This window comes from Acipenser ruthenus, chromosome 4 (genome assembly GCF_902713425.1).
Source record: "Acipenser ruthenus chromosome 4, fAciRut3.2 maternal haplotype, whole genome shotgun sequence".
Classification (NCBI taxonomy): Eukaryota; Metazoa; Chordata; class Actinopteri; order Acipenseriformes; family Acipenseridae; genus Acipenser; species Acipenser ruthenus.
Window position 1 is genome coordinate 35,006,241 of NC_081192.1, and position 15,705 is coordinate 35,021,945.

At 35.6% G+C, this 15,705-nt stretch overlaps 1 long non-coding RNA gene across 1 annotated transcript; it reads left to right on the forward strand.

Annotated features, from left to right (window-relative positions):
* The first annotated feature begins 4,917 nt into the window (after positions 1-4,917).
* LOC131736857 (uncharacterized) lies at positions 4,918-9,463 on the forward strand. The gene is made up of 4 exons (XR_009328454.1): positions 4,918-5,191; positions 5,664-5,740; positions 7,654-7,752; positions 8,115-9,463. It is a non-coding gene; the product is annotated as an uncharacterized LOC131736857 (long non-coding RNA).
* Positions 9,464-15,705: the final 6,242 nt, after the last annotated feature.

Here is a 15,705-nt window from a genome sequence, read left to right on the forward strand (position 1 = left end):
TTTTTGACACACTGACACAGTGTTTCCATTGTATTTTCTTTATTACTGTAAAAAAACATGTATAAGTCGCACCGGTGTATAAGGCCCCCCCCCCCCCCCCCCCCTTTTTTGAGACAACAATTTCAGGAAAAAGCCTATAGGTCACACCAGTGTATAAGTCACTCCCCCCTTTTTAGGACCCCTAAAAATAACTAGAAAATAGACTTATACAAAGGTTTTTAACGTAATTGTATTATTGTCTAAATGACAGCCTTCAGCTAATCCCTGAGATAACTATAGTACAACACTATAATTCCTATCGTTTAACACTCACTCCTCGTTAGTATAAAAGAGGCATTCTTTATACAAGAGAAATTAACCCAAGGCTGATCAATCATGCATGCTATATACGTGGTGAACAATATATTGTACAACTAAAGTTCTTGCATTCTTCCAAGACATTTCATTGCTTTCTATTGCTCAACAGCTTGCTAATACGACTTGGTAAATGGCAACTTGGTATTAATGTTTTTATTTTTCTTGTATTTCAATATTAACTATTGTACCACTGTATGTATATATATATATATATATATATATATATATATATATATATATATATATATATATATATATATATATATATATATATACACAGTGGCTCTCAAAAGTATTCACCCCCCTTGGACTTTTCCACATTTTATTGTGTTACAACATGGAATCAAAATGGATTTGCTTTGAATGTTCCTTCGTCTTCATGATGTAGTTTTTGTTAGGAAATGTACTAACCAACTGTGGGACCTCCCAGAAACAGGTGTATTTAACCTGAAATCATGTGAAACACCTTAATTGCATACAGGTGGACTCCATTCAACTAATTATGTGACTTCTAAAGACAATTGGTTGCACCAGAGCTTATTTAGGTGTGTCATAGCAAATACTTATGCAATCAATTATTTTCTGTTTTGTATTTGTAATTAATTTAGAACAATTTGTAGATTTTATTTTTCACTTTGACATTATGGACTTTTTTGTGTTGATCAGTGGCAAAAACTCCTAATTAAATCCATTTTGATTCCATGTTGTAACACAATAAAATGTGAAAAAGTCCAAGGGGGGTGAATACTTTCGAGAGCCACTATATATATATATATATATATATATATATATATATATATATATATATATATATATTGCAACATATGCATTTGCATTTTTAGCATATGAGCATATTTGGATTCTTAAAAGCACAATAAAAACTTGATTGTAACAATCTTTTTTTATATTCAAAAACAAACGGATACATTTATAGTCCTGTTATCAAAACATTTGTTTAAATATATATAAGCAAGTCAACTAAGTCAAGTAATCTTTGAATTTGTGAGAGCGCTCATCAATAAATCACAAAACTAAAAATGACCTTCAAAATACTCACAGTGGAAAATACAAACAACACTAGAAGGACATCCACCAGAATGACCTATTTCTTAATTTTAACCCACTTGTATTATCGCTCTGTAGGGCCAAAACAAAGACACCACTACAGGCATTTCAAAATACTGAATTGTTTGTCAGCGGCATGTGGAAAAGAATGACAGTGTTATTTGTTTATTTATGACACTTCAGCCTCTCCAGGCAGTGGTTTATACAAAAAAGTACTCATCTTAATTAGCAACCATGTGGACTGCATTTGTCAATAGCGGTCTTAGATATGTGTTAGTTGGGGGGCAGGGAAGAAGACCATGATAAACCTTTGAAGTGTTCATTTTTAACTATTGGTGAACATCTGAAGAGCATAAATAACGTGCTGCTTTTTCAGTGAGAATCCCTGGCAGAATAGTGAAGAGGTCTGGGGTTGGGGTTATCCTGTCCTGAAAGAGAAATGCAATAAAGGCTTTCATATGACAGTAATTTGCACATTTACTGACCTTTGTTATGTAAACGATATCCCATAATATGGCATCTTCAAAGGCTACTAAGATCCCTTGTAGGAGGCATATTTATTCAGAGAAAATATGTTTTCTTATTCAGTCAGTTAATATTGCACAGCACATCGTCTTTTTATGTTGTAGAATGTTATACAAAGTGTGCTGTTCAGTGTACTTTATTGTGGCAAACTAAAAAGTTGGAATTGAAGACAAGTCTACCACACTTTCTTACTCCGTGGGTTTACAAACAATACTTGTGAAAAACTTTTCTGCACTTTATTACCTAAAATGTGTCATCCTGGTATTTGTTTTTTAAATGTGTTGTTAATATTTCAACATGGATTTTTACGAGAGCAACTCTATGTTCCTTCTTTCAGTATAAGGCTCTGTGTGTCTTGACGTCAGTAATGAAACATGCACAGTCTTACATGCCTAGAAAAATATGCAAACTCTTAATAATAATAATAATAATACTATTCTTCCCAATAGCACCCTCACCTGCCACTTGAAAAGATCTTATTGCATTACCTCCAATTGTCTTTGAATTTCTTTGAAACGCTTGATTTTGCATTAACAGTGGACTCCAAGTGATGTATATTATTATTATTATTATTATTATTATTATTATTATTATTATTATTATAGAGTGAAGGAGAGAAGACTAGAACAATAATACATCCATAATGAAATCATACTGTTTAGCCAGTGGTTTATCCATTACAGTCATAAACACATCTGTTTAAATATTTGTATCTATGTCCTGCTTTCTGTTAGTATTGGAGACAAGGAGCCTTTTTTTTATTTCAGTGACAAGGTTGGAGTACAAAGCCTATTAGATTAACCTTGGCTGACAAGTCCTTCATGGAATATTCTTAAAAATGATTTCCATGAGTAATTTATGACCTTCTAGTAGAGTGTAATCAATAGAGAGGATCGGCAGCCAGACAGCAGTTCCTGGTTGGAGAAAGTTTCTTGTCTTTGTAATGTTTGCATTCTGTCTGCTTTTATGCACCAAGACTGACTGCCAGTAATATCATACCCCCTTACTTCATCAGCCAAGGAGACATACATTGTATTATGCATTCACTGTCTTTTCTGTCATACTCAAAAATGCTCTTGTCCCAGGTGGGGCCTGAAAGAATTGCCAGCTTGTTTAACCCCTGACTAAACCAATACTCACTATTATAAATAGCTAAAACCTGCTTACATTAATTAATTTTAAATATTGTTTGTTTTAGACTTGGACACTTGAGGAGGGTAAGGGAAGGAGAATGGCCTCACAAGCAGGATTAATGCTCATGATGTCAGTTATACCTACATTTCAAATTTCAGATGTATTTATTTAACCTACTCTTTGGATCAAAGGTGTTTTAAGTCCTTTTATTATCAAAGTTCAACTTCTAAGTAATACTGGTATACTATACAAAGAAACTGATGAAATAGGTAATGGAGTTGGTATATGTGTGGGTGAATATATATACCCTTAGACACCGCTATATGTATTCCTAACCCCTAGCCACCGCTTATGCGCTGAAAATGGGGGTGGCAACTTGTCCTGCCTGCTCATATTTTTACAGAAGATGTGGCCACGGGCCATAATTAATCAATACATTTGATCACGAGTGTACAATTATTTTACCTCTGTTTTCTCCCAAATGTAGAATGTCAAATTATGTCCCTTCTCCGCAGAAACTCCCCACAAAAGCTCAGGAGACATGAAGGTCAGTGGGCATCATCCAATGACACTGCCAAGCCAATCGTTTCTTTACAACCAGGGGCTTGAGCTAGTGCCAGTGACTTAGCGGCCCTCTGGAGGACAAATGGCAGCCTTGCGGGCTTCCGCTTGAGTTCACTGGGTCCCTGTCATTTTTTGGTCGTGCCTTTACTAGGTAAGTCACGCAGGGACCCCCAATAAAATCTATTTTGTTTGTGGGTGTTTTTACTTCAGAATAGTAAAATAAACCACAATTTTAAGGTTTGACCATGGATTGCCTATGTGCCATTCAAAACTGATAAAAAAAAACCCCAAAAAAACAAAACATAATGATAAACATGAAATGTTTTTATCAGATAAAGCAGTTTTCTATCGCCAAAATTTTTTCATAAAATTCAAAATTGAACCTGATTTTTTTTTAACCTTTTAAACACATCAGAAACTCTTGTTTATACATAAATGGCTTCCAGTTCTCATGGAATGTGCTGGTACACATTCTTAAAATCTTTTGGAAATGAGTCCATCGAACAATACTTTATTCTAAAGAGTTTTCTTCCCTTGTTTGCCTCTTTGTATACTGCAGCAGGTACAGGTATACAGTATATATTACTCTACTTTCTTATAGGTTTAAGGTAACAGGAGCAGTTCTATACACTGTGCTTCATGCAATGTCCCTATTAGTGAATGGTATATATTTTTTTGCCAAATGGCTAAAAACAGTTAATTTAAAAGCTACCTGTTCAAAAACAAAAGTGAGACTCTAGGAACATAATGGCCAACCAGCTTCAAAGTACAGATGAGAGGGTGAACTAATAAATGAGATGCTAGCATTTTCACTTATTTTAATTATTGACTGCCATTCAAAGCGGGCTAGTATGCTGTAGGTCCCTTTGTCCTGCTGTGTCTGTGAGATAAAAAAAAAAAACTCATTGAAACCCATGTAATGGTGGGACACTGGGACCCAGTTAGGATTCTCGGGCACCAGCAACCAAATTGAAAGCTGTCTAAATAAGTGTATAGAACAGGCAATGAAAGAAACAGTATTTAGGTATGAGGCGTCGTTAGGGACATAATTCACCCGGTGATATTTGCATACACTCTATATTGAGATGCATACACTCTGTATTGAGATGCATACACTCTATATTGAGACGCATACACTCTATACTGAGATTCTTGCTCATACACTGAGATTCTCGCTCATACACTCTATACTCAGATTGGTCATCAGTCACGTGAGTTGTACTCTACACCCACATTTTAGAAAATTGCTTGCTGCACATCCGCCATTTTCAAGATTACAGACGAGACGACAGGTTGAAGTTTTCTTGATATGAGTTTATTTATTTTAGAAAAATACACTGTGACTCACTGTCTGATGTTATTTTATTTTTAATATGTAACGTTTTAATGCAATTTGCTCTGGTAATGAGGCGCTTTGATATAATATATATATATATAGGTAAATGTGCCTCCCTGTTTTGGGTCTTGTGTTGAATCCTGTACGCCTTCATGGAAAATAACGTTATTTTTAAGTAAAGAATTGCAGATGGTAAACCTCGGGTAAAAGGTACGTGGAACTGTGTGGTTTGTTAAAATAATAAGGGTTTAAAAGGTTGTAATTGCAAAAATAAGGTTTTTAGTTTGACTTATTAAATCATATTGTTTTAAGAGCTCTTTTTGTAAAAATAGAGATAAATAACAATGTTTTCCCCCCAAGTTCTATTGTTTAGAAAAGTACATTGCAGTCAATGTGCTATTTCAATTTGAAAGAGTGGATTTGGTAACTCTACGGTGTCCTAGAACTGCAAAACGCAAATCATAATGCAAATCATTACAAAATAATATTTAGAACACACATAAAATAAATTTAGAACACACATTTTTTAAAAAAATTCGAGATCATCAAAAATATTTCCAGAGCACAAAAAAAAAAAAAAAAAAAAAAAAACGCAAAATATATTTTGAGGACAAAAAAAATAATTAACAGGAAAAAAAATGTTCACAACGGAAATGACATTGTCACATGATCTAATATGCAGCGATCACATGTTGGACTTGGATTGGAGCTGGAGGACTGTGGGAGAGAAGTAAAGAAGAAACACTCTGGTGGAATTCGGTACGTCTTTATTTAATACATCTAAGAACATAAGAACATAAGAAAGTTTACAAACGAGAGGAGGCCAGTCTTGCTCGTTTGGTTGTTAGTAGTTTATTGATGCCAGAATCTCATCAAGCAGCTTCTTGAAGGATCCCAGGGTGTCAGCTTCAACAACATTTCTGGGGAGTTGGTTCCAGATCCTCACAATTCTCTGTGTAAAAATGTGCCTCCTATTTTCTGTTCTGAGTGCCCCTTTATCTAATCTCCATTTGTGACCCCTGGTTTCTTTTTTCAGGTCGAAAAAGTCCCCTGGGTCGACATTGTCAATACCTTTTAGAATGTGTTTGTCTTCTGAATGCGTTTCTTACTTATAAATATTAAGCGGTATACACAATGTTGCTTCATCAATTAGGTATCGTAGTTACCTAACGTTTTATTGTTAGGTGAATTAATAGGCCTGTAATTAAATTATGGTTTTACTTTTGTACAGGATTGTACAAATATTGGAATTGCAGGCCATATACATTTATGAAGCAAATAAAGGATACAGTCCCTGGCTCTGAAAAGGAGTTTACATTACACGCATTTAAAGATGCAATAGGCAAAACATTTAAAAGACTTACAATTTTTAATTTGTGGGTAAGTGCAGAACAAATATTTGACTTTCAGGTTATAGTTTTAAAAAGTTCACTTTCTGTTCCAATTATGATTTTCTGTAGTTCTTCCAGTGAAACTAAAAGCAAGAGATTATGCTATAGTTGTGATGCAATCTAGTTTTGACAATATTTGCACTCCACATTTAATTATATAAATGAAATAATTAAAGAGAGCATTGGTATAAGTATACAAAAAAACAAACATATCAAAATCCAGGAAAAACGGAACCTAACATACACAGGGATTAGAAAGTCAGGCGAATTGAATTAGAAATGTATGAACAACAAGTATATGTAACGCACACTATTCCAGATAGTCTAGGTTTTGGTCTTTACAGCACTGCATAGGGACATGCATTGGGAATCTATTGATTGCTGAAGTAAACAATACTGTATACTTTTCTAGAAAATGGTGAAGACAGTGATAGTAGTGAAGATAGGTAGTACTTCGAACCTGTGATCACGTAAAAGACTCCTCCTTGAATGACACACTGGTATAGGTCTACTGATTTTCTTTTAAGAACATGTTCTGTTTAAAAGACTATGAAGTGTTTAGCATAATAAGGAAAACATATTATTATTTCATTATTATTATATATTTTTTAAAATTTCAAGTCTTAAGTGAGATCAGTAAATGAAAAGGTTGTTTTTGGTTTATATATTAATGTTTATGTTGCAACAAAAATTAAATTTCATATTATTATTATTATTATTATTATTATTATTATTATTATTATTATTATTATTATTATTATTATTATTATTATTTATTTATTTATTTATTTATTTATTTATTTCTTAACAGACGCCCTTATCCAGGGCGACTTACAGTCATAAACAAATACATTTTATAGCAACCAAGTATGACCTACAAGACCTAATTTAGCTTTTGTTTAAATACATTTATAATAAAATATATTGGGCTCTATTCTGACAACAGTGCAAAGTAGAGGCAGTAGCGCAGTGAACTTTCTGTACCATACAAGGACATTGGTTGTCAGTGGACCTTTTGTGGCGGAGCCTCATCCCGTCAGAATGTATAATTAAAAGGGCAATTGGTTCACAGAAGACAGGCAAAAGGAACAAAGTCAAATTGGAACTTTAGAACTCTAGTGTAACAGAACTGGGCATATGAAAGCATTTTTTGTGAATGAGATTCAGTCACCATATCAATTCTGAATATCACATTTTATTAATTTGATAGACACCCCTCAAAGTTAACAATGGAAAAAAGTGTAATATTGTTACTTTTGTTTACGTTGTTCTTTTTGGTAGATGGCTTTGGAAGATTCTAGGTTCTGCAAGTACATCAAGACTGGGTGTATCCAAAAGTGCTGGTACCTCTGTCAACAGTGCACAGCACAAGTGTTACAGGTAATACATTTAAGAAACCTAGCTATAAATAACAACCAACAACCTTTGTCTGTAACTCGTAATGACAGCGCCATGTTCTTGTAACACATAGTTCATTATCTTTATTTAGAAAATTTGTGAATATCACTATTTACAATTTGTCAGGATAAGAATATATGAATACATATATTTAATGTTGTATTTTGCATCATCCAGAAACTACACTGATGTTTTTGTTTTGTTCAGTTCATTATTTGTTGACTTTAATAAATTTTACTGCTTTGTAAGTCTGCTTTATTTAAAATTTTAGCTTTATATGTTTCCATTTTTATATATAAAGGTAATATTTACCTTTGTATTTTGTTTATTGAATACGATTTCAGTGAGCAGTTGGTCACTATGGATGAAGTTTTGGGATACTTAGCCATACAAATACAATCTGCCAGAATCTCAAAGTTCAACATTAACAGAAGAGACATCTGGGATGGAGCTGTACGTGGTTTTAAGAGTAGTTCTTATGAACCATGCTAGTGAAGTTTACGGATGACTCTAGCAATACTGAAGATGGAATTGATGCTGGAGGGCCAAAGAGGGAGTGTCTTCAACTTTTGATTCAGAAGTTAAAAGTTACTTTGCCTCAAACTATTTCCGGAATGGTTTCTGCTGGTGAGATTGAGGGTCAGCATGATACAGGGGGTGGCCAGAACAACAATGTGTGGGCAGTTTCAAACAGGAAAATGGAGTTGGTTTGACAGGCTGTGCCCTACGTCCAAGTTGATTTGTAAATTAACAATGCATTAACGTTTTGCTTTTAAAAGAGATTTCTGCTGCATTTTATTCTTTAAACTGGATCCTGTAATTATGTGGAGTTATAAAATGCAAAAGTGTATTCTCCTTGATGCTTGTCCTTGAAGGTTGTGTGCATTCTGAAAGGACCACCTACTCAATTTCTTTGTAATAGCCCATGCATTGCGAAAGGACAAGTAATTATGGTAACAAGCAACACAAAGCAAGCTAAAAAGTCCCTGTTCTGTTTTAGTTTGAAATATAGAATTTTAATTTTAAAAGCATGCTGAAAAAATGGCTTTGAAGTGTGTAAAGTATTCTTAAAATCCAGCTACTCTTAGTTTGTAGTGTGCAATCTAAAGGTGTGTTTATCCAAAGCCTATGTAAAACTGGCTACATATAGTAGAAAAGTAAGTTGCTGTTAGTGATGCACATTTCTCATAACCTTTGTGGCATGTAGAATTTACTGTGCAAATCATTAGATACTGTAACAATTAAACTGCTTTGGAAACTAAAGAAATTATTCTTGTAGTATGGTTGAACATTTTTCTTTCTGAGATTACACTGAAGCCAAATGTGAAAGTTTTACTTTTATTATTTTTTACTTTCTGTAGATTTGATTGCTTAGTTATAAAAAAAAAAATACATTATACATTATTTAATTTGGGGATATCTTGCATTGACTTTTACCACCAGTTTGTCATTTATGAATAACTTTACATAATGCATGGGTCAGGAAGGTACTCATGTATTGCATTGTGTCCAGATAGAGAGATTTTATATACTATCTATCTTATCAGGACATAATACAATTGTACCTTCCTGACCCATGAATTCATTGGATTGTGGGAAGTGTTAATTCATGCTTTATACATATGATCAACATAATTTGTTACAAAAGAACATGGAATGAACATGGGTAATTAAATTCAACATTATTGTCCTAGCTTATGCACCATGAGTTCAATAAATCATTTACCTTCCTTTATAACTTTGAGGGTTGTGCAAGAGTCTATATTGAGGAAATAAAGTAGTCTTATGAAAAGAAAGGATAACAATCCTACAGCTATCGGTTCCGTGGTCCAGCCTTTGGTTTTTGAAGAAATAACAGTTTTGTGAAGAATTGCTGATGGGTTCTTGTAAAAGCTCTGGGTTGCCCTTCCTCTGCATGATGTCTCCAGCAGTACAGTCTTTCTTTCAGTGGTAACAAAAGCATCTTTTTAGGATGCAGAGTTCAAAGCAGGTAGAATTTAAAGCTTTACTTCCCATCGTACACAAGATGAGTGGTCCTGTGGTTACTGGGGTTTGCATTAATGAGCTATAGCAAGACCCTACAGTTACCTCAGGTCTGCTAACACACACAAACCACGAGCAACAAGACCAAGAAGTAGAGTGCATTTGTCGCGCTCCTAAAGTCTTTATCTCCTGGTTTGAACAAAAGGTTTTTAAAAACAGGTTCACAAGCAGAGTTCGCAGGAGTTTAAGATTTCTTCATCAGTTGCTGTGGCAATTCAAACAGGAAAAGAAAATAGTGAACTTCCAAGATTATTATTATTATTTATTTCTTAGCAGACGCCCTTATCCGGGGCGACTTACAGTTGTTGCAAAGTACCACATTACAAAATATAAAAAATACAAAATATCACATTACAGATGAGCAGTTATAAAATACAATAAAATCAGTAGTAAGATGCAAACCTCTGTAGAAGATTCCCAGATTAATTATCTGCAGAAGGTGGAGAACATTTTAAATAAGAGGTACAATGTAATGTTTTATTCTGCCATATTTAGGGCTGAAAACAAACCTTTATTCTTACAGTTTTCTTAAATTACAGAAGTATATGAATCCCTTGAAATTATAATTATTAAATCTATTTACAAATTAGCAATTTCCTTCAATTTCAGATATAAATCTACAGCAGATTCCCATGTAGCGAGGTTTGTAAATTGTTCTGTTCTTTTATTAAGTTCAAATACTCTTGAATTCTTTCATCTCCACAAAAGCAAACCTATTTGCACTGTGCTGAAAGCTGCTCCTGAAACACTGCATATCCACAGTCCCTAGATTGAAACCCAGACATGAAAAATATTAAAATTACTTTTCCAGCTGACACTTCAGTATTACAATTCATTACAGCATATTAATCTTATATTGTTTTCAGATTGCTTTTTTCTGTTAGAAGCCAACTTAAATAAAAAAATAAAAATAAACCATTATTCCACTGAAATTAATTACATATATTCTTTTAAAATAAGTATTTAAACAGGATTTGTTGTAACATTAAGCTGATCTGAAATGTATACCTGTATGGCAGGCTAAATAACTCATTCTTGAAGGTCTGATTCTGTGCTGGTTCCAGAGTAGCTTGTGCATTCATTTAAATCCTTTTGGAGCCACTGAAATGTCCTAACTCCTTCAGTTCTTCTAGCAGCTTCATCCAGAATTGTGAGCTGAAGATGGAATAAAAACAAATCAGGGTTCGTACGCTATTTCCCCAAATGAAATCAAGTACTTTTCATGACCTCACACATTCTAATTTCAAGGACCAAAAAATAACGTCATGGTATGATGTACAAGCGTTTCACACAGTCAAAACATGATAACTAAAACTATAGTGGCGGTGACAAAACAATATCAGTTGCTCATAAACTGTCAAATCATCCAAAAACAACATTAACACAAAGTAGTTACAACTTGTAACGCTGGATAGCTTGCAACTGCGATCGGAAGTGTAGAAGAAGTGAGTTGACTTCCATTAGTTGAGACCATACATAGCCAGGACCCATGGCTCCCTTCCCCAACATATCAGAGGATCTGGCGTTTTACCAACTAAACCAGGCCACAGTATTGGATTCTCCTGAAAGCATGTCTGTACTGCTAAACTCTGTGATGTGTCTCTCCACACTCTAACTTGTAAACAGCATAACAGTACCACAAGTGTGACGTGGCTTAAAGTTTGCAATATAAACCCTGTGTGGGAATCAAACCCAAGACATGGTTCTAATGCAGGTTGCAGTGCAGACGCGGTAGCTTTCACGTCACAAAGTAGGATGCAAGTTTTTAAGTTGTATAGCAGTAAAGTTACAGTTTTTATAACAAGTAACGAGAGGAAAAAGATTTTGTAAATGAATGATTATGTATTATCCCGATTGTATTGAACATTTCCATCTAATTTTGTAAACTATCATAAGCTTGATCTGTTAATTTAGTGTATTGTAACGTGTTCATGTTTAGGAAGTAGTATTCAGGGTAGGGCTGCCATTTTTTCCACAGACCAAACCCAGACATATTTCTCTGTCAGCCTTGGTCTATCAAAGCTGCAGTATACTGTAATGCAGGTTGGTGATTCCCAGTCCTTACATAAAATATGCCTTTACCGTTAACAGAATGCATTATGCTACATGTATTCTTTTACTGAACTAATATGAAATAACGGAGACATCATCATTTATAACATATTTAAAAGTACAATAATTGTAAACAGCATGTACCTGTCATTTTAGGCAACTTGAAAACTGAACAGAAGTCTCCTTGGCTTACCGGTATCTTAACCGTTTAGCTGTCACTCGCTGAATCTGATTTTACAGGAAATCTACAGATTCTAGTTACTGACGCTTCATAGAACAAAAGTTTTTTTTTTAAATCCTCGTACAAAGTTATGATACTCTTATACCAAGTATGTCATATACATTGTTTTAATTGTGAGTCTATTTAATGAAAGATGTTACACGTTTATATATGAACATAGAAATACTGTATATAATTCATATTAGTACTGTATTTTGTAACAAACTATTGAAAATTTTAATGATATCTTTCTAATTCCTGTGATAAGGTATAAGAAGAATACTCTGTGGTTGCAAAATACTGACAGTTTATGTGCCCTGCTGAGGTCACGTGACTGCAACTTGGATTGTTTACATCACATGGATATGTTCATTGTATTCTGCATTATTCAAATGTTGGGGACAGAGTAGAATGTAGAGATCACTACTAAACAGTACATTTTTCTAAATAATGTAAGCCCTTAATTTTTATTCTTCAGGGGAGACGTGGTCTGAGGGTTCTGGTCGGGACACAATAGCACTTTGACACAGTTCAACACTTTCTTTTAATATTTTCACAGCCGACCGCAGACATAAGCTACAAAAACAAAACACAGAGCAGTGGCCAGACGCTGCTGCTCAGTCGCCAGCCAGAAGAAGACTACGACATGTGCGTCACCAAAACTGTCCAACTACACACACAACATAACATAGCAGTATTCTGCAGGGAAAGCCTTACAATAATATAAAGATATAAGGCAAATAGCAGATTTTTCTAGCCCTTTGTAAAGTTCGTTCAGTCCCTAAATGTCCACTAAAGACATTTCCATGCAAGTATTTGAGAGCTGTTTGAATAAGTGATTCAGGAAGGACCAATTGGTAGGTATAGATCGTATGAAGAAAGGTTTTAACTTTTCGGCAGAGGATTCCATTTTGAATGGTCAGGCGAGGAAACTCGTGCCAGGGCTTTTTCAGAGCTGTTTCAGAGAGTTTTGATTTGTCGTGCAGTAGGTCTTCGATGGTCAACTTGTTTCCATTTCATTACAGTTCTCAGGATGACATCTGCTTGTTGTTTCTGCTTCAGTTCTTCTATGTCTATTGCTAAGTCTTCACAGGTTTGTCTTAAAGGAACAGATTATTCAGGCTGTGATTCAGGGCACAAACTGCTTTGGGTGACAGCAGAAGACACATCTTTCTGATTCTGACAGGTGACAAGTAAACACTGCATTCAAGAGTTGTCCGGTTTCTTTGATAAAGCATCAGCATTGGCATGCTGTGCTCCTTCCTTCTCTGTGTATAATGACACAATCATACACATCCCGCTCTAAAATCCAACGTCCTCTTCTTCCTGTGGGATCACCATCAACAGGACTTTTCTTGAGAATCAGCAAAGGTTTGTGGTCTGTGACAATTTTAAATGAGCTGCCAGACAGGAAGTGCTTAAAATGCTGTTCAGACCAAACTACTGCCCAGAGTTCACGATCGTATGTAGACCACTTTTTCTCTGAAAGAGTGAGTGTGTGGCTTGCATATGCAATTACTCTTTCTTTTCTTTCTTGAAGCTGCGCAAGCACGGAGTCCACTTAAAAATAACTCCCTTCTGGGTAAGTAAATGCAGAAGTGCTGCTTTTAGGGCAAAGTTTTTAACAAATCGTCAGTAGTATGAACAGAGAGCCACAAAAGCTCTCACCTCAGTAGGCGTCCTTGGAGTTGGCCAGTCTTTCACTTTTTCCAGCTTCCTGGCATCAGATCTGAGACCATCCTTTGAAATTACATGTCCTAGAAAAGCAACTTCCTCCTGTGCAAGTTGAGATTTGCTTGCCTTAAGTTTCAGTCCTGCTGTGTGAAATCGAAGTAAGACATCTTCTAGACTCTGCAGATGTTCTGAGAAGGTTTTGCTAAAAACCAAAACATCATCGAAATAGATGAGACAGATCTTCCAGTGCAGACCATGGGGCACAAGCTCTATTAAAAGCTGGAAGGTGAGCGGTGCATTGGTCAGTCCCATGGGCATAACTTTAAAATGGTATAAGCCACTGTCGTTGGTAAACGCAGTCTTTTCTTTGTATTCTGATGCCAGTTCGACCTGCAAATAACCACTTGACAAGTCCATGGTACTAAACCAGCATGCCCCTGCCAGTCTGTCCAATGCTTCTGATATCCGTGGTAAGGCATGCGAGTTCCGTATGGTCACATCATTTAACTTCCTAAAGTCAGTGCAGAATCTGTAACTGCCGTCCCTCTTCTTAACTAAAACAACAGGTAATGCCCATAGGCTGCAGCTTTCCTCAATGATGTCATGGGACAGTAACTCCTGCACTTGTTTCTCTGTTTCCTCCCTCAAGGCTGGAGAAGTCATATAAGCACGTTGGTGGGTTGGTAGGGCATCTCCAGTTCGGATGTGGTGCTTTATACCATCCGTGTGTCCATAGTCATGTTCATGTGAACTAAATACATCACAATACTTGAAAAGTAAGCTCTCCAGCTGATCCTTTTGTTTAGCATTCAAGTTAGAATGACTTAAGTCCACTTTGCCCCTTTTGTCTGGCTGATGTTGTGCACGGTAGCTTCAAACACCTGGAATTCTTCACCTCCCTGATTTATAAGAGAATAAAAATTTCCCAGAGGTGTGTTACTTGGGACCTGGTAATCTTCATTTGTAGGATTCATGACACGAATGATTGTTAGTCCCTTCTTCACTGGAGACATAATTCTGGCAACAAACATGCTTAGGTAGCTGCCTGGTTCTGGTTCCAGTATTCCTAGATAATCTGAAGTCAGGTTTTGATGTTCTGTAGTAGATCTCGGTCATTCCAGGTATGCTAATCGGGGCTAACATCACAGTGTTGCAACAAAGAGGTGTAATTTGCTTGGAAAACAACAGTGGAACTTTCCAATTCCACAATTGTAGTTTTCCTCCTCTTACATCAATCATTGCATGGTGTTTCTGCAGAAAATCCCATCCTAATATGAAAGCTTGACTGGAATTTTATATTACTTGGACATCATGTTGAAACACCTCCTCACCATGTCTAATGGTAATGGTTATAGTACCAAGAGGGTCAAGGCATTCACCAGTCACTGACCTTGACAACATACAGTATATGTCTTTCTGATGGACTTTGTCTTCAGTACTGTTACTAAAATTCTTAAACCTTCACTGATTAAAGACATTTCTGAACCAGTATCAATGAAAGCTTGAACAGCAGTATCTTCAATGACAGTAAAAATGTATGATGTTGGGGTGTCTTTTAAAACTGATGCTTCAGGATCTGGGCCCGTTATTCACTGTAGCAGCCACTTAGCCCGCAGTACCTGCTAACATTCGTTTCCCTGATACGTGGTGTCCTCAGAATCAAAGCAAAGATGATGTTCACTGTATCTGGAACCATATTTCTATAACTATGTTCTGCACATCAAGGTAAAGAAGCATGGTTTTGTGATCTCGAGGCAAAAGTATATCCGTTAGGGGATGCCTGTCTTAATGAGCGATATTTTTCTCTGCCAAGGTCTTGTTTGGGCCATTCTAGAGAGTGCTGACGTTCCCTTTTTGCCTGATTGCAATGGCTGTGAGCATGTTTCAAAGTTTCTTGCTGTTGTTTTAATTGGCTCATTTCTACTCCGAGCGCTTTGACATCTGCA